Genomic DNA, 19,731 nt, shown 5'->3' with positions numbered 1-19,731 from the left:
TATAGTTTGATGAGTTTTGACAAACGAACAGACTTGTGTCACAAACACCCCAAATTTAGAGTATTGCTATCGCCCTGGAAAATTCTTTTGTGTTCTTTTCAGTCCGTGCCCTCCCAGAAGCAAACAATACCCTGATTTCTTTCTCTATTAATTAGTTTTGCCTTTCCTTAAACTCACATAAATAGAATTATACAGTATTTATTTGTTGTGTCTGGTTTCTTTCACTCAACATAATGTTTTTATGATTCACCCATGTTGCTGAGTATACAAGGTACTTGTTACTTTTATTTCTAAATAGCATTCTGTTGTGTGAGCATGTCACAATTTATTTATTCATTTTCTTGATAATACATATTTTGGTTGTTTTTAGTTTTTTGTTATTGTGAATAAAACTACCATGAAGATTCTTGTATGAAATTTTTTGTGAACATATATTTTAATTAATTAAGTTATTTATTTATTAGAGGGGGAGAGGGAGAGAGCTCCCATCTGTTGATTCATTCCCCAGTACTGGCAGTCTTAGTGGCTGTGCCAAGGCCAATACTGGGAGCCAGGAGTGCTATCTGCATCTCCCACATGGGTAACAGAACCGAACTACTTGAGCCATCACTGCTTCTCCCAGATTCTGCACTTGCAGGAATATGGAATCAGGAACCGGAGCTGGGAATCAAACCCAGGTACACTGATGTGGGGTGCAAGCATTGTAACCCCATTGATAATATGCTTTAACTTCTTTTGAGAAAATACTTAGAAGTAGAGTTTCCTGATTATGTATGTATATGTTTAATTATTATAATACCAGTACTTAAATGTAAGGTGCTTATGCAACATTTTTCTATAGTAGTTATTCCATTTTACATTTATACCCTCATTGTACTCATATGAGAGAGCCAATTGCTTTGTGCCCACTCAAATATTTGATATTGTTGATCTTTTTAATATTTTAAGATTTATTTTTATTTGAACATCAAAGTAACAGAGAGAGGAGAGAGAAATGGAGAAAAGGAGAGGTCTTTCATTTGTGGGTTACTCCTCAAATGCTCACAACAGCTGGGACTGGGCCAGTCCAAATACCGGACCTTAGAATTCTGTCCAGGTCTTCTATACAGGTTGCAGGGACCCAAGTACTTGAACATGATTCACTGCCTTCCTACACACCTTGGCAGGAAGCTGGATTGGAAATGGAGAAGCCAATACAGTATGCACTTGTCCTAAGCAGCTGCCTAACCCATCGCACCACCACATTCTAATGAATGACGTCTTATTGTGGTTTTGACTTGAATTTCCAGTAAAACATGATTCTGGGCCTATTTTCATGTGCTTATTGCTCATTCATATATTCTGTCTTGCCAAGCATTTGTTTAAAAAATTAAAAATTTTACATTTACAGAAATATTACATAAAATGTTACAGAATTTATACATACCTTTTATCTAGTTTTTTCCAATGACAGCATATTACCATGGTACATTTGTCAACATTAGGAAACCAGTATTAACACATTGTTATTAGTTAAAGTCTCTACTTCATTTGGACTTCACCAAGTGTTTCCATGAATGTAAACTTTCTTTTCCAGTATTCAGTCCAGGGTTCTACATTGCATTTATCTGTCATGTGGGGCCAGAGTCTCTAGTATGTTACAATTTTCAGTCTTTCCTTATTTTTGTGACCTTGCTGATGTTGAGAGTAACTGTCTAGTTATCCTATTAAATATCCATAAAGTGGATTTATCTGATGTTTTCTGTTTTATGATTAGACTAGGTCTATGGCTTTTTGCTCTTTATCAAAAATGTTTTTAACAGACATATAAAATAATCCCACTACTGGGGATAAGTCTAAGGCAAATGGAATCAGTCTGTCTTTGGAGACCTCTGCACTCCCACGTTTGTTGAAGCACTATTCACAAAAGCTAAGAAATGGAAACAGCCCAAGTTTCCATCTACAGATGAATGGAGAAAGAAAATGTGGTACACATGCACAACAGAATATTACTCAGCCATGAAAACAATGAAATCATGTCATTTGCAGCAACACAGATAAAACTAAAATTCCTTATGTTAAGTGAAATAAGCCAAGCACAGAAAGGGAAGTACCACATTACCTCATGCATATATATGTTAAGGCTTTTGAAAAAAGGACATCACAGAGGTCAAATATACTTCTCATCTAATCATATGAGTTGGTATGTCATGTGTACATGAAATTTCTGGTGAGACTTTTATCATTTTGTAAAACTAATATTGCTTGTTTCAACCAAGGGTCAGAACCAGATACAACATATATTACTCCATGTATATACTCATATCCTATGTATATACTCATAATTTTATCATTTTATATGTGCACATGTGTCTTTATATAAACATGAGTTCATATCAATAGCTGTTTCTCCAATTCAGATCTATATAGTTCCTTCTAGCCTTCCTTTCTTCCTGTCAATAACTGCTCTTTCTAATATTAAGAAGCTGGACTTCCACTTTCTTTTTTTTTATGGAATATGATTTAATTTCTTTTCTGAATGCAGTATTACATTGATGCCACAGTCAGATCAAGACATGAACTAAAAAGGAACTTGACTTCCACTTTCTATAATGCATTGCTTACTTAACACTGGCATATATGTAAAGTGGTTTCAAAAATTTTCATCAGAATCTCTATGAGAATTGTGAATTTGAGTAATTTGAAATGAACAACATACAGTCTTTTTATTTTAACCATGTATTTTCCATTCAAAACACCATTTTCCAAAGTGACTTACATTAGCTCCTTTTTTTCATTTAAAAAAATGAACAATTTATAGTTTATTATTTGCTCACAAGGATTTTTAAAAATCTACTCAAGATAAAAATATTTTCTCAGAATATATTTTACCATTCTCAGACTGTAATTTACATTTTGTTTATTTAATGCTGAGTTTAGTAAGAAGTTTAGTTTCTTGATACTGAATAAATATCTATTTTCTCTGTCCATACAGGCATTTAAAAGATATCCTTGACACTCTAAGAACAAGAAATATAACATATACACTACATGCAAATTCACCCAATGAAAGTGATTTTCCTCACTATTTTGTTTATATTTATTATTTAAAGTATCTATCTTTATATATAAACTTCTACATATGAGAGAAAACATATGTTATTGGTCTTTATATGTCTGGCCTATTCCTCTTAGCAGAATTTCCAGTTCCACCCATTTTACTGCAAATGTCAGAAGTTTAAGGTTTTATGATGTCTACCTTACCTAATTTTCTTCCGTAGTTGGTACTTTTTGTGTTCTGTCTAAAATGCTTTTCATTTTCCCACTGAAAGGCATTGGAGCCTTAGTCAAAACTCATTTTGTTATATATTTGTGATACTATATTTGGATTCACTATTCTGTTCCATGAATCTATGTATCTATAATTATGCGAACCCCATACATGTAACTGCAAAAGTGTAGCTTTAGAGTAATATTGAAGTTAAGTAGTCCAGATACTCTGAAGGTTATGCTCTACATTTGTAGACTAAAGTGAAATGTAATAATAATTGAGAAATTACTACTGTTCAGATAATCTGTGACTGAGTCTCAAATTCAAAATTGAGCTGCCTATGGAAATTTTCTTTTTGACAAGTTTTTAAGCGTTGATTCAAAGCTTACTAGTGCTAAGAGAATGCATAAGTTTTGTGTTGCTATTTAGACTGATCTTCCTTTCCTTCCCTAAGAAAACTTGGAAGAGAATGTGGTGGGCGAGGGTTTTTGTGGTGAGTGGCTCATAATTGCCTGTAGGAATCTTCCAAACTGAAATCTTTCATGCCTGATCCCACAGTCATTCATGCTTCTGTTGACTTCTTTTCAATAAGGTAAATTTTCTCAGTTAATGGCAGACCTCCTTTTTGTTGCCTGTACCTAGAGGTGCCATTTACCCATGAAAGCTGCTCAATTTTATTGCTTCCCACAAAGAGCTTCTCTTCTCTGAAAATCAGTTTATCAAGACTTTTAAGCTCTTCAATAATCCCATAGCATGTTTGATTTTTAATACAGGATGGTATTTTTATTCTGTGGTGGTGCTGGTATGGGCACAGGGTCAAATGTCTATGTCTTTTCACATCCTAAATCACATACTAAATTTTCATACTTCACTTTCCTCTCCTCTTTTTGTAGAAATCCCATTTTCCCTAATAATGAGAAAGTGATGGCATTCCATTTTATAATTTTTATTTTATCACTAATCCAATATACCATTTATTTGACTATTTGTAGATAATTGTCTATTTATGTCTTTCTTTAAAGAATATGTGGAATGTAATTACTAATTCCATTCAAATTTTGTTCCGGTATTTTGATGTCATATTACCTGAGAAATACACCGTAGTAACACAATTCATTTCCTTGTATTCTCCCACAGCTGAAAGAAATTATCACGTGCAAGCTATTCATTATGATTCAGTTTCTTTAAAACAAAGTCAAGAATAAAAAATCTGTTTTCCTTTTATCAAATATATTTTCCCTGAAGCTTTTGCGTCTGAGAATTACCAGCAGACATAAAATTCCAGCAACTGCAGGCCCTAACTTTGTTACTTCATACATTTTGCAATGAAAGCATTATGGCATTGTTGAAAAAGCATCAAAGGCTTTGGTTTCTGAAAAACAGGAGTTATTATACACTCCCTATAGTAGCTATGTGACCTTGGACTGGTTATGTCCTATCTATAAAGTGAAGGTAGTAGTATCTACTTCATAATGTGGTTTGGATATACAAAAGTAGTTCAAGGAGGTACTTAAACTGAAAGGAAAGCATAGCTGACTTTCCTAGATCATTGTGTACAGTATTAAAGGAAAATCCATTAGTATTATATATATATTAATATATATTACTAATGAATCCATTAGTAATATATATATATATAATTGTTAAAGATAAAATATGACCAACTGTGAACTGAAACTGATCACCTGCAACAGTGAGATGGCATTGGTACATGCCACCTCGATGGGATTGAATTGGAATCCCCTGGTATGCTTCCAACTCCACCACTTGGGGCAAGTCAGCCTGAGCATGTCCCAAATTATACATCTCTTCCCTCTCCCATTCCCACCACCATGTTCAACAGGGATCACATTTCAGTTAATTTTCAACACTTAAGAATAACTGTGCATCAATTACAGATCTAAACCAGTCATATTAAGTAGAACAGATAAAAAAACTACTAAGAGGGATAATGTATTTAGTTGTTCATTAATAGTCAGGGCTATGTTGGTCATGGTGAAGGGACTGGGAGTCAAAGGGAGCACATAGACAAGTCTAGTACCTGCTAACGCTAACCGATGGAGTAAATAAAGGGGAGAGTGATCCAACATGGGAAGTGAGATACTCAGCAGACTCATAGAATGGCAGATGTCCTAAATAGCACTCTGGCCTCAGAATCAGCCCTAAAGGCATTCGGAGCTGGCTGAAAAGCCCATGAGAGTATTTCAGGCATGGAAAGCCAAGACACTCTGGCAAAAGATCTCTGCGAGTGAGATCCCAGTGGAAAGAACAGGTCATCAAAGAAGGAGGTACCTTTCTCTGAAGGGAGGAGAGAACCTCCACTTTGACTATGACCTTGTCTAAACAAGATAAGAGTCGGAGAACTCAGAGGGCTTCCATAGCCTTGGAAACTCATGACTGGAGCATAGGGAGATTACTGATGCCATAGACAGGAGTGTCAATTGGTAAAGTCAACAACAGGAGTCACTGTGCACTTACTCCTCATGTAGGATCTCTATCCTTAATGTGCTGTGCATTGAGATTTAATGCTATAACGAGTACTCAAACAATATATTTCACTTTGTGTTTCTATGGGGGTGCAAACTGTTGAAATCCTTACTTAATGCATACTAAACTGATCCTCTGTAAAAAAAAAAAAAAAAAAAGAAATTATCAATTCCCAACTTGACTCTCACTGGGATTAAACATGACAATAGGTCTGCTCTGATTTCATCATCATTTAAAAAAATCATCTATTATTTTTCACTTTATGTTTCTGTGTGGGAGCAAACTGTTGAAATCCATACTTAATATATACTAAGCTGATCTTCTGTATATTAAGATAATCGAAAATGAATCTTGATGTGAATGGAAGGGGAGAGGGAGTGGGAAAGGGGAGGGTTGTGCGTGGGAGGGACGGTATGGGGGGGAAGTCATTGTAATCCATAAGTCGTATTTGGAAATTTATATGCATTAAATAAAAGTTTAAAAAAAATAAATAAATAAAAAAAAAGATAAAATATGAAATGCTAACTTTTGAGTGGGGGCTGGGAAAGCCATATAGATTGTACTTCCAATTGTATATTCCAAATTTAATTATTCTGTAACCATTGAAGAGTAGTTTAGTGATAATATTTGGAAACTCTTATGATAACACATGAAAAGTACCAGAATTACTTGGTACACAGGATGTGCTAAGACAGGCTGTTATTCTAGTTATTTAATTGAGTAACTAGAATCTGGAACATAATTTAGCTCTAGAAACTTTTTAGCCAGTGATATGCCACATTTTACATATTTTTATTTTAATTAATTTTTAACAGATTCAATGTGATTTGTAAATATAAGTGTAAGAAAATAATAGTATTCCCTGCCTCCCTCCCTTTTTTACCTGTGATTCAAGAAATTTTATTAAGTGTCCTAGCAGTTAGGACATTCTGTGATGCTGCATCCTTTATTGGAGTGCATGATTTTTAGTCCCAGCTATGCTTCTGATTCTGGCTTCTTCCTAATATATACTCTGGGAGGTCACAGGTTGTGACTAAAGAAGTTGAGAGATCTAGGTTAAGTTTCCAGCTTTGACCCTGGCTGCTGAGGGCATTTGAAGAGTGAACCAATGGATGGGAGTTCCTTCTCTTTCTCATCCTCTCCTCCTTTCAAATATATAAAATAATAAATAATTATATTAAATTGCTTTATTAAAAAGAAATGTTATAGTTCAGTAGTAATGAAATACACTCTGCTTGGTTTAAAAATGTAATTGTTTCTTGACTCCTTGGAAGCATTTTAGGAATTTATATTTGATTCTTCTTCCTGGTTAACTTGGAAATCATGTCATTTTTTCCATTGTCCTGATCCTGGATTGAATAATAGATGATCCTTAAATTCTCATGGAGAACAAATAAATATGTCAATATAAGTTCACTGTTTTAATTATGTTCCCATAATTTTATGCATGGGAGCTCTCTATTTTATTATATTTTATTATAGAGAGAGATCACCTCACACATCCTGGATCCTTCCTTTTGAAAAATGACATAAGTCATTAGGGACCCATTCAAAGGGAAATGAATGTATAAGACATGTGGTCCTAGAGATAATTTAGAAATCAACCTTCATTTCTCCTGTATATTTAATAAACCTTAGGTCATAGCTTAGTATAAAATTTCATAACATATGGTTCAAAACCATCTATTTTAAAAAAGACATTGAATTGATCAATGTTTTTAATTTCTAATAATGGTTTCCTTGGGAAGTTCTCTATAAAAAGAAATAAATTTAAATGAAAACTACTCCCCTTTAATTTATGATAAATAATACTTGCAAGTATACTGAAAGTCAATCTTTCTAAAGCATAGATTAATCAAATTATTTAAAATTCTTCAATGATTTTCTGTTAACCTGAGGAGAAAATTCTATCAATCCAGACTTGAAAGTCGTACTTTCCAGCTTGGACTTTCTTGTATGTTATTCTTCTTCAATAGAATCTTTCTTTTTGCCCTCAGAATTGATCTCATAACTGTTCTTCATATTCTTTAAAAACTGTTGCAGCATCACAATACTTTCTCATACACTTCTTGCCTAGAAGTTCCTATTCTCTTCCCTCTTACAGCCGCAACATTTGCCACTTACTTCCTGCTGTTCTGGCTCTGAGTTGCTCTGGTAGCCAGTGTGCACATTTTCTTGTCTCTTTAGAGCAAAGGGGATCACATATTATGATTCTCATATATTTTGGATAGAATATAAGTATAATTCAAATATTTATTTAATTTAAGCTAAAAAGATAAAAGCACTCAAAATGAGAATTTTCTTCAAATTGTGATTGATGTTTTAAAATTTTTTTGCTGGGAATAAGAATTAGATATTTTTCATAAGCTTTTCTCTGATTTTGCCAATTCAACAATAACATATTATATATAAGTAATTTTTTCTGATGTTGCACTGGTGTGAAGTACTTGTTTTCTTTATCCCCTTACCTAGTAAGCACTTACTGTTTGTATGTGTCAGGAATATATGCTGGAATTATAAATGTAAATATAACAGGTATGATCCCTGCATTTAAGGATCTTTCAATCTAATGAAAGAGACAGATATTATATAGATAGGCACATATAATTCATTATAATTTTGATAAAAGATATAAGGAAAATCAGAGGAACCTCAAGAAAAATTTCCTGAAGTGACACATATGTAAGTGAACACCTATTTATCAACAGCTGTCATAATTACTCTTCAAAGTATTGATTTTTATCCTCTTTTATAGTGCAGAAACTCATCATGTTTTATATTTGAGAAACTCATCTCAATATGTGACAAGGTTAAGATTTAAGACCAGAACAGTGACACTAAAGTCCTCTTTTCACACAGCAACTGCCATTTCAGGAAGATACCTAACTCCAGGAAAAAAAAAATACTGAGTAGGTAGAGGATAGAGGAAAGGACATAGAAAATGAAAGATAGGAGCCAGTGCTGTGGTGCAGCAGATTAAATGGCAGCCTGTAGTGCTGGCATCCCATATGGATGCTGGTTCAAATTCCAGGTGCTCCACTTCCTAACCAGCTCCCTGCTAATATACCTGGGAAAGCAAGTGGGAGATGGCCCCATTCCTTGGGCCCCTGCACCCACATGGGAGACCCAGATGAAGATCCATGCTCACGGCTTAGGCCTGGCCCAAACCCAGTCGTTGCAGCCATTTGGGGAATAAATCAGAAGATGGAAGGCACCTCTCTCTCTCTTTCACTGTCTCTCCTTCTATCTTTGTAATTCTGACTTCCAAACAAATAAATCTTAAAAAGGGGGGGGAGGGGAGTAAAGGAAAAAGAACGAGTAGATTGTAGGAGGAAGGAAGTATTATTCTAATTTTGAGCATCAAAAGGTTGATTCCCTAATCCTGATTAAGTCAGACTCAACCTTATGTAAGCTATTTATTTCATTGCATGTGCTGTAGGGTGCAGAATTATGTATTTCCTCTCATTCTTCTGACTCTGAGTCTGTAGTTCTTTGGCCATTAAACCATTCAACAAATATTTACTGAGCATGTTCTGTGTAGCAGTACTCCTTTGTGTGTTGCTGTATTATGAATAAGGTAAGATTCTTAACTTGAAGAGGTTGACAAATGACACCACCTTCCCGGAGGTTTAGTAATTGTGTCAGGGCTATCATAGAAAAGGGAAAAGTTGTACAGGACCCAGTGAGGGCACAGTGGGACAAAGGATAATGTTTCTTATTAAATGTCTACATTATGTTATTCTGACCATAATTTCAACTAAATTGGGCAGAATGGCTTACTTTGACCCATGGAGGACTATTGGCAATTCCTTGCAGAGTGTGAGATCTGCAACAAACTTATTTTACCCCCCTGGTAAAATATAGCAAAAAAAATGTGAGTTTAATCCAAAAAGGGAAAGTTGCAAAATATTATATAGAGGATCATTTTTTGCTGTTTTTTTTAGCTCTAAAGGCAAATAGTTCAATATATAATATTAATGAACATTTATTTGTAATTTACTATATCCCAGCCATGCATCTAAGCTCTGTTTTCACATACTGACTCATTTTACCTTCACTGTCTTATTTCAAAGTCCCTATTTTAATCAGCACCATAAGCATTCTACCCAGCATCTTCTCTCTGGGCTGCTGCTCATGTTAGGTTTTTTCTTAAAAGATTGATTGATTGATTGATTTAAAAGTTTGAGTTACACACAGAGAGAAGGAGAGGCAGACAGAGAGAGAGAGAGTAGGAGTAAGAGAGAGAAAGAGAGTAAAAGAGAGAGAAGAGAGAGAAGAGGGAGAGAGAGAGAAGAGAGAGAGAGAGAAGAGAGAGAGAGAGAGAAGAGAGAGAGAGAGAGAAGAGAGAGAGAGAGAGAAGACAGAGAAGAGGGAGAGAGAGAGGAGAGGGAGAGAGAGAGGTCTTCCATGCACTGGCTCACTCCCCAGTTGGCCACAATGGCCAGAGCTATGCCGATCCAAAGCCAGGAGCCAGGAACTTCTTCTGGGTCTCCCATGTGGGTGCAGGGGCCCAAGGACTTGGACCATCTTGTACTGCTTTCCCAGGCCATAGCAGAGAGCTGGATTGGAAGTGGAGCAGCCGGGACTTGAATTGGTGGCCATATGGGATGCCAGCATTGCAGGCCACGGCCCCACTCGCTACGCCGAAGCACCTGCCCCATCACATGTTAGTTTAATGTCCTTGAACCTCAGCTCCAATCTAATGCCAGATGACAGAACTGAGATTTTTCCTCCTAAATTGGTTTCTCTAAATATGTAGATTCCTGATGACAGTGAGTGCTCCCCTTCATAAGCTCTTGCAAAAGTTTGGGGCCAGATATAATGTTGTAATTATTATTCTCCACAGATGACTGTTTGTCTAGGATTCCATTAACTATCGTGTCATATCACTATCCCACTACTGTTGTCCCACACTTTAGGTGTTTAATAAATTCTTATTAATTAACTAACCAGTTAACTAACAGAAGCAGATATGAAGGTTGCTCTTCAGCGAACTACAATTTCACTGCTTTTTAAAAAAAATTTAAAGCAAATACTTCAGTGAAGTAATTTGTAGCACACACTCAGTTCTAATTTAATATGGGGATGTTTACTTCTTTCTCTAATCGTATTCTGAAGTGTAGACAGGACCTGAATAGCAATATATTTTGGATTTATCATGATTAAGAGTGTTTACGGGGCCAGCGTTGTGGCATAGTGAGTTAAGCTGCCTGCAACACTGACATCCCAATCTCATATGGGTGCCAGTTCGAGTTCTGGCTGCTTCACTTCTGATCCAGCTCCCTGCTGATGTTGCTTGGGAAAGCAGCAGTAGATGACCCAAGTGCTTGGGGTCCTGGACCCACATGGGAGACTTAGATGAAGCTCCTGGCTCCTGGTTTTGGCCTGGCCCAGCCACAGTTGTTGCAACCATCTAGGGAGTGAACCAGAAGATGGAGGATTTCACTCTCTCTCTCTCTCTCTCTCTCTCTCTCTCTGTCTCTCCCCCTCTCTCTCTTTCAGATTAATAAATAAATCTTTTTAAAAAGCATTTGTACTTTAGGCCTCTAGCCTAAAGTCAATATAGCTTCATTCACAAAGAAATTTGGTTAAAATTATCTTTCATTTCCAGTTTCTTCTGATCAGAAGAGAATCTCTTTATTGAGAAGGTCCACGTGTTCTTTATGTGTTCTTTTCTAAAGGGATAGGTATTATGTGCTGTTAACTTTATCAGAAAGTCTTTTAGATGTTGCTATTGCTCAGCATGCGTCTAAACTATCTTAACATTATGTAGAGGCCAGATTTCAAAAATTACCTGAAATTACAATGTCATATTTATAATAAACACTCTTGCTAACTTAAAATATTTCCTCCTTATAGTATACCTCCCTTTTACACGATAAGTGTAGGAAATACATGCCCTTCTTCCCTATCCTCTCAATCATATTGGTTTCTCTGCTTGTCTCATGTGTGGCAGTAGTATCTTTAAATCATTTGGTGAGAAGGGAGAGACACACACACAGAGAAGGAGACAGAGATAAAGAACTCCCATCACCTGGTCCGGTCCACAAAGGCCTACAATTGCCATAGTGGGGCCACAGCTGGGCCAAATCAAAGCCAGGAGCCAGGAATATAATGTAGGACTCCAACATGAGAGGCAGGAACCCAATCACTTGAGCCATCACCACTACTTCTCACCGTGTACATTAGCAGGAAGCTGGAGTCAAGAGCCAGAGCCAGAGCCAGGAATTGAACCCAAGTACTCTGACATGATATGGGAAGTGATTGATTGATAGGTAAAATATCTGCTCCAAATAGTTTTTTTTTTTTAGGATTTATTTATTTGTTTGAAATTCAGAGTTACACAGAGAGAGGAGAGGCAGATAGAGAGAGAGAGGTCTTCCATCTGATGGTTCACTCCCCAGTTGGCCACAATGGCTGGAGCTGCGCTGATCTGAAACCAGGAGCCAGGAGCTTCTTCCAGGTCTCCCATGTGGGTGCAGGGGCCCAAGGACTTGGGCCATCCTCCACTGCTTTCCCAGGCCATAGCAGAGAGCTGGACCGTAAGTGGAACAGCCGGGTCTGGAACCAGTGCCCATATGGGATGCCAGCATTTCAGGCCAGGGCGTTAACCCACTGTGCCGCAGCGCCAGCCCCTCCAAGTAGTTTCTTAATGGCACACTTTGGATTAACCTAACCCTAGCATGTCCTTTTAAATCTGCATTTATGCTCTAGTGAACCCGTAGTGTTATGACAGTGACCCACTGCTACCACTAAAGTGGCGACCTCACAATGGTATCCCAGGGAAAGTGCAAGGTGCCCCTCAGTACCCAACTTTTATGCTAAACATTCACTGGCAGATTTTACAGTTTTTAGGCACACATTGTAGTTTGCTCTTGAGTTGGCTGCCAAAATATTAAGCTCAATTAATGTACACAGTTCTCCTCCCCCACCCTTGCCTCCCTCCATCCCTCCACTTTGTAGATTTAAGTAATAGACTGTATTCTGTTGTCATCAGTGATTGATTATTAACTGCTCATAGCCATGTGTTCCAGGATCCTAGAAACAATTTAGTGTAAGCTGTTTCTTCCATCTAATGATTCTTCTCAAAGAAAGTTCTATGAATGATGTCAAGTTTTTCAGATAGTTCTAACTTTGCATATTATTATTTTTAAAGATTTATTTTATTTACTTCAAAGTCAGAGTTACATAGAGAAGGAGAGGCAGAGAGAGAGGGAGAGGGGGAAAGGGGGAGAGGGGGAGAGAGAGATCTTCCATCTGTTGGTTCACTCCTCAACAGTCCACGGAGGGTGAGGCAGCGTGGACAGTGGCTCCGGCCCTGTTGCCACGTGCTCGTCCGCCCGCTGCGCCCCGATCCGAGCCCGCCGCTTCTCACCTCATCGTCGGCCCAGTGAGCGGCCCAGATGCAGGCTACCAAGTGTGTGGTGGTGGGAGACGAAGCTGTGGGTAAGACTTGCCTGCTGATCAGCTACACCACCAATGCGTTCCCTGGAGAGTACATCCCCACTGTCTTTGACAACTATTCTGCCAATGTTATGGTAGATGGAAAACCAGTGAATCTGGGCTTATGGGATACAGCCGGACAAGAAGATTATGACAGCTTACGACCCCTGTCGTCCTACCCACAGACAGACGTCTTCTTAATTCGCTTTTCCCTTGTGAGTCCTGCATCGTTTGAAAGTGTCTGTGCGAAGTGGTACCCTGAAGTGCGACACCATTGCCCCCACACGCCCATCATCCTCGTGGGAACGAAACTGGATCTTAGGGATGATAAAGACAAGATTGAGAAACTGAAGGAGCAGAAGCTGACACCCATCACCTACCCCCAGGGCTTAGCCATGGCCAAGGAGATCGGTGCTGTGAAATACCTGGAGTGCTCGGCCCTCACGCAGCGAGGCCTCAAGACAGTGTTGGAGGAATCGGTGATGGGAGCGGTCCTCTGCCCGCCTCCCGTCAAGAAGAGGAAGAAGTGCCTGCTGCTGTGAATGCAGTGCCCCTCCCGGCCCTGGCCCTCCTCGGAACCTTTGTATGCTTTGCTCAGAAACGGTGGAGCCTTCACACTCAATGCCAAGTTTTTGTTACAGATTAATTTTTCCATAAAACCGTTTTGAACCAATCAGTAATTTTAAGGTTTTTGTTTTAAATGTTAAGAGTTCAGACTCACCTTCTATTAAAATTTAGCCCTAAAATGAAAAAAAATTTTTTTATAGTTTGAGGCTTTTATAGTTCCCATTTACATGTCCCTTTAAATTTGAGTAAATTTAGATAGAGTTTGCTAAAGGAATGGGGTATAAGTTATGCTTCAGCTTCTAGTCTAATTTTTGAAATAATACAAATAACTCGTCTTGTCCAAAAGTCTGGTAGTCTTTCCTTTTATGAGGCAACTACATATAGATTAGTTTTCTCTCTTGGTTGCCAGCTAAAATTAGATATAGAAGAACCATTTGAATAATTTTGTGTAGAGTCCTATCTTGGAAGAATCACATGAACAAAATTTTTTCTTTAGTTTTAAAATAAAGGTTCTTGATATTCATGAATTTTTGTAGCTAAATAAATAGTGTAGAGCTCATAAACCATGTACCTGATATTATAGATTTGGAAACTGAGATCCAAATAGAAAACATGATTTTCTCCACATTGCCAATATGGTTGGCAATAGAATCAGGGAGATGATCCAGGTCCTCTCATTCCTAGATCACAGATCACAGTATAATTTAAATAAATTAACTGAATTTTTATCCTCCTCCCCTTTCTTTTGATCTGATGCTATTTGACCTTCCCTTAAAATTTTAACCAAGATTGCTTATATTTAATGAAAATTTCATATTTTAATATATGCGATACTAGTTGACCAATCTTTATTTTTATTGCTCTATCAATAAATTGATATGTCCAATTATTTTATGTACAATGGTTAGCTCTAGATTGTCTGAAATACTAAGAGAATTTAGGAATTGACAAAGTACTAAAAGAATAGAAAGGAATTAGTTTTGAGTGGGAAGACATAATGGTCTGAAGACTACCTCAGAATCCTTTCCTTTTATCTCTGAAGTGTTGCAATTCAGCCTGCATCTCCCAGCAGGAAATCCCTGTGGGCTTCTGAAAGAAGCTGTTGTGTTGAATGTATGGAATGTGTGTGCCAGACAGTTTTCTTTTCTGAAAAAAAAGGGGGGGGGGGGACTTTCATGTTCTAAAATCACTATAGTGTCTGAAAATTGTATAACCCTGAATTACTTAAGCAAAATTATGTTCCTTACATGATTTACATAATAAGAAGTTCCAAGAGTTCTGTTTCTTTGGTTTGCCTTTTCAACACATTGCATCATCACTAACAATTCTTTGGGAAAGAAAGACTCAGTAATGCATGGTTTGAGTTGGTTTCTGATTCCAGATCTAACTGTGTAACCATAAGGTATGTTAAATCAGATGAAAAGTGAAACTACAAAATCTAAACTTTGCAACACTTTCTGGTCATGGTAAAACTTCTTGTATTCCATCCAGGGAGTACATCAGATGCTTACTGGTATGTTGTTTTCTCTGTGCGTTTAGATTTGTTGAGTCCTTTTCCTAGACTTTTAAAGTATAATTTCCTTCTCTTTGGTTCACTGTTTTGTTACTTATTCATTCTTCAAGACTAAGCATTACAATCTGTGCAAGACCTTTTCTTGAATATCTCCTTTGTTCCAACTTGGCTGTGTGGTTCTTCTATGGATTCCCATTCTACCATCTTCCTATCTTAATCATGACATTTACCTTACTGTACTTCTTTAACAGTAGTTTCCAAGCTTCTTGAGAGCTGATGAAGTAAAACATTAGCTTTGACTTTTCCTTGATCCTGTCGTTAGCACTGACCCTTTTGGAGCCTGCAGTGTTCACCTCTTCTGAGTCTGGTAAACACCCCAGGCAGGTTTGAATGAATGAAGGCATGAATGAGAAAGTCTTTTCATTCAGTGAGCTTCATTTCACAGCCTACTGCTCCTTGGTTCAACTTGGAAGCTAGTGAAACAGATAACAAAGTAGCACTTCAAAAGTAGTTCAAGAGTGCTCGGGATGACTATGGCAGGATCAGGCCTTGTAGCCGACTGCTCCTTTTTATCATATAAACACTGAATCCAGATTTTTTGATTCAGCGAGATACGCCTTTAAGAATATTCTTTGGTAAAAGAATAAACAAGTGCTTGCCAAAACTTTCCTGCTGGAGAGGGGAGAGGAGCAAAAGAGAGTATTTAGGGAGAGCTGTGGCTTTGAGGTTGCAATTTTGAAGTCAGTTTTTATAAAGAATGAGCCTCAAGTTTTTGCTCTAATATTAGCTCAGTGGGAAAAAATTTTCTTTCAAACCTTCTGAAACTTCATTAAAGCTCCCACGTTTTCAAAAAGAGTCTGGAACCAGGAGTCAAAAAGCATCAATCCTCCTCAACTCCAGAAATCTATCAGCTGAACTTGGTCATCGGTAAGCATCAGTTTCCGCATATGTAAAATGAAAGTACACCCATTCTTACCTCAGGGTAGGATAATATATGTGAGCATACTTTCAGATGCTACTATGAAAATTAATGATTACTTAAATATTACTTTTAAAGTGTATTTGCATTTGGATAAGGGATACCAAAACACAGATAAATATAATAGGTTCTGGTGTTTCTCAGCATAATGAGGTGACAATGGTTCACAACAATGTGTTATATACTCGATGAAGAACTAGAAGAGAAAAGCTCATAGGCTCCTAATATAAAAAGATAAAAAAGGGCCGGCTCTGCAGCTCAATAGGCTAATCCTCCATCTGCGGCACTGGCACACCAGGTTCTAGCCCTGGTTGGGGTGCCGGATTCTGTCCCGGTTGCTCCTTTTCCAGTCCAGCTCTCTGCTGTGGCCTGGGAGTGCAGTGGAGGATGGCCCAAGTGTTTGGACCCTGCACCCGCAAGGGAGACCAGGAGAGGCACCTGGCTCCTGCCTTCGGATCAGCACGGGTGTGCTGGCCCCAGCGCACTGGCCGCAGCGGCCATTGTGGGGTGAGCCAATGGAAGAAGGAAGACCTTTCTCTCTGTCTCTCTCTCTCTCAAAGTCCACTCTGCCTGTCAAAAAAAAAAAAAAAAAAAAAAGTAAAAAGTAAAAAGACAAAAAAAAAAAAATAGGCCAGCACTGAGGCATAGCGGATAAAGTCACTGCCTGCAATACCAGCATCCCATATGGGTGCTGGTTCGAGTCTTGGCTGCTCCACTTCTGCTTCAGTCTCTTCTATGGCCTGGGAAAGCAGTAGAAGATGTCCCAAGTAATTGGACTTCTGCACCCATGTGGGAGACTCAGAAGAAGCTCCTGGCTCCTGGCTTCAGTTTTGGTTCAGCTCCAGCCATTGTGGACATTTGGAGAGTAAACCAGCAGATAAAAGATCTCTCTCTCTCTCTTTCTCTCTGCCTCTGCCTCTCTGTAACTTTGTCTTTCAAATAAATATAAATCTTTAAAAAAGACAAAAAAAAGAAGTGCTAATTGCCTGAGCTGATCAATTTATACTGTATATTTAAATATTGCACAGTATTCCATAAAAATGTACAACTGTTACACATAAATCAAAATATTGGAGCCGGCATTGTGGTGCAATGCGTTAAAGCCCAGGCCTGCATTGCAGACATCCCCTATGGGCACTGGCTTGATTCCTGGCTGCTCCACTTCTAATCCAGCTCCCTGCTAATGCAACTGGGAAAGCAACAGAGGATGGGCCCCTTCACCCACTTGGAAGTCCTGGAATGAGCTCCTGATTCCTGGCTTTGAATCGGCTTAGCTCTGGCTGTTGCAGCCATTTGAAGAGTGAACCAGCAGATGGAAGACCTCTTACTCTCTGTCTGTACCTCTCTTTGTAACTTGGTCATTCGAATAAATAAAATAAATCTTTAAAAAAAAGTTAAGAATATTCACAGAATATTCACAAAAGTTTTTGTAATGATTTGAAGGTATTTTTAAAATGTATTTTTAGTTGAGAATTTGAAAATATATTCTAAATTGTTAGCTTTCTAAAATTCAGATTTTAGAGGACAAACATTATTTGAATGCTTTTCCCTATCTATACCCACAAATAAATATATCCATGTAAAGCATATAATTGTACTATATTTTTTAGTATAAGAGGTTCCTTCAGTGTTGCTAAAGCTTTTCTTGCTCTGGTAACTGGGTCTTTGGTCAAAAAGGTTGTTCTCATAAGAGCACTTTGCATAGTTGGATACTGGCAAGTTTACAGAAATCTGCATTTAGAATGGATTTGAATGTTGACTGGAAACCAGCAGCAGTAATTACATCCTATTTGATATTGGGAAAAGCTGAAAGCTGTGGGCATTCTGCAGACATTTTAGGCAGGAGTGGTTATATTTTAAAGTTTTTCTAAAGAATTCTTCTGAAGAATTCATGCCATGTTGCCAAGGCAATTTCTCTTATGTGAAGTACTTTCTGTCTTTTTAGTTTAAAGCGACCAGATAGATTACATAGGGAATAGTCCTGTTCTATTGATTAATAGTTTTAAGTAGTCAGAGGCCTTTACCATGACTGCTTTATCCAGATGCCTTCATGAACGCTAACAGACAAGAGGTATAAAGCAGTGACTGTTCTTATTACCTGGAATAATGCTCATAGGAACAGATTTTGCTGATGACAATGTCAGGAATACTTAGCAGCACTATAGAGAGAATTCTCTTAAGGCTAGACAAAGGAAAAATGGATTCTTGTGGGCTTTAAATTTATTTTCTCTTTTGGTTTTAAGATATTCAAATTCCAAAATAGCAGTTGAGTGAAAAAGTCATTGGTAAGGTTTAATTCATAGTTCAAATCAAAAGGATGCTTCCTTCATTCCTTGTGATGACAAGGGAGAAAATCCACACAAGTACATTGCCTCTGAATCTCTATAAGCCCCTTGATTTCACAAGAAATTGACAAACTATCCTCAAGAGCCCTTTAAAACTAAGTGCATGCTTTGAAAAGAGGAATCACATTTCTCTGTCCTCTTTTATAAGCCTATTTATCTGGAAAAGTATTGTGATAATAATGAATATATATTTCAGGTCTTTCCTCATAACTATTTTTTAAAGTGGGAAGATTATAATTTTGCCACTTTATTTCAGGTGAAAACATTTATATTTTAAGTTTAATTTATATTAAATAAATTTATATTCATGCAAATATGACTTAGTTTATATCTAAAACTTTGTCAAGTTTGTAGTAGAAATATAATTAAAAATAGGTTTATTTTAGCACAGAAATTTTGAAACACATGCATAGTTTTTTTTTTCCTAATACATACTTTACATTAGCTTTTTGAAGACCCTTTTTATATCCTTAAGGAGTGATGAGTGATTTTGTAGAATATTTTAAATATGAGTGTCAAGTGAACTTAATCAATTACTTGAGCACTTATCATACTTCTGCTTGTTATAAGGATAAAATAAAAAAGGATGGCTTCATAGTAATTAAATCACTTTAGAAATATATTTCTCGCCAGCGCCGTGGCTCAATAGGCTAATCCTCCACCTAGCGGCGCCGGCACACCAGGTTCTAGTCCCGGTCAGGGCACCGGATTCTGTCCCGGTTGCCCCTCTTCCAGGCCAGCTCTCTGCTGTGGCCAGGGAGTGCAGTGGAGGATGGCCCAGGTGCTTGGGCCCTGCACCCCATGGGAGACCAGGAAAAGCACTTGGATCCTGGCTCCTGCCATCGGATCAGCACGGTGCGCCGGCTGCAGCGGCGGCCATTGGAGGGTGAACCAACGGCAAAGAAAGACCTTTCTCTCTCTGTCTCTCTCTCTCACTGTCCACTCTGCCTGTCAAAAATAAAAAAAAATATATATATATATATTTCTCAATAGTAACTATTAATACTTTCAGCTTTACTACTAACAGATATTGTTGAGCTACCTTTCACTTTCTTAAACATATTTATTTTTGCTTCAGAAATAATCTTCGAATGTTAATACAATGTTTAGTATACTACTACTACTACTTTAATGAAGGTGAGGATGT

The 19,731-nt window shown here is 37.6% G+C and overlaps 1 protein-coding gene and 1 pseudogene across 27 annotated transcripts in view; both read left to right on the top strand.

Moving 5' to 3' along the window:
- The window catches only part of DLG2 (discs large MAGUK scaffold protein 2), a 2,256,157-nt gene that overhangs the window by 1,445,222 nt on the left and 791,204 nt on the right, over positions 1-19,731 (top strand). The gene's annotated exons all lie outside the window — the stretch shown is intronic.
- LOC100346252 (ras-related C3 botulinum toxin substrate 1 pseudogene) lies at positions 13,052-13,936 on the top strand (annotated as a pseudogene).

This window comes from Oryctolagus cuniculus, chromosome 1 (assembly GCF_964237555.1).
Source record: "Oryctolagus cuniculus chromosome 1, mOryCun1.1, whole genome shotgun sequence".
Taxonomy (NCBI): domain Eukaryota; kingdom Metazoa; phylum Chordata; class Mammalia; order Lagomorpha; family Leporidae; genus Oryctolagus; species Oryctolagus cuniculus.
The sequence above is the reverse complement of the archived record's forward strand: the minus strand, read 5'-3'. Positions and strand labels throughout refer to the sequence as shown.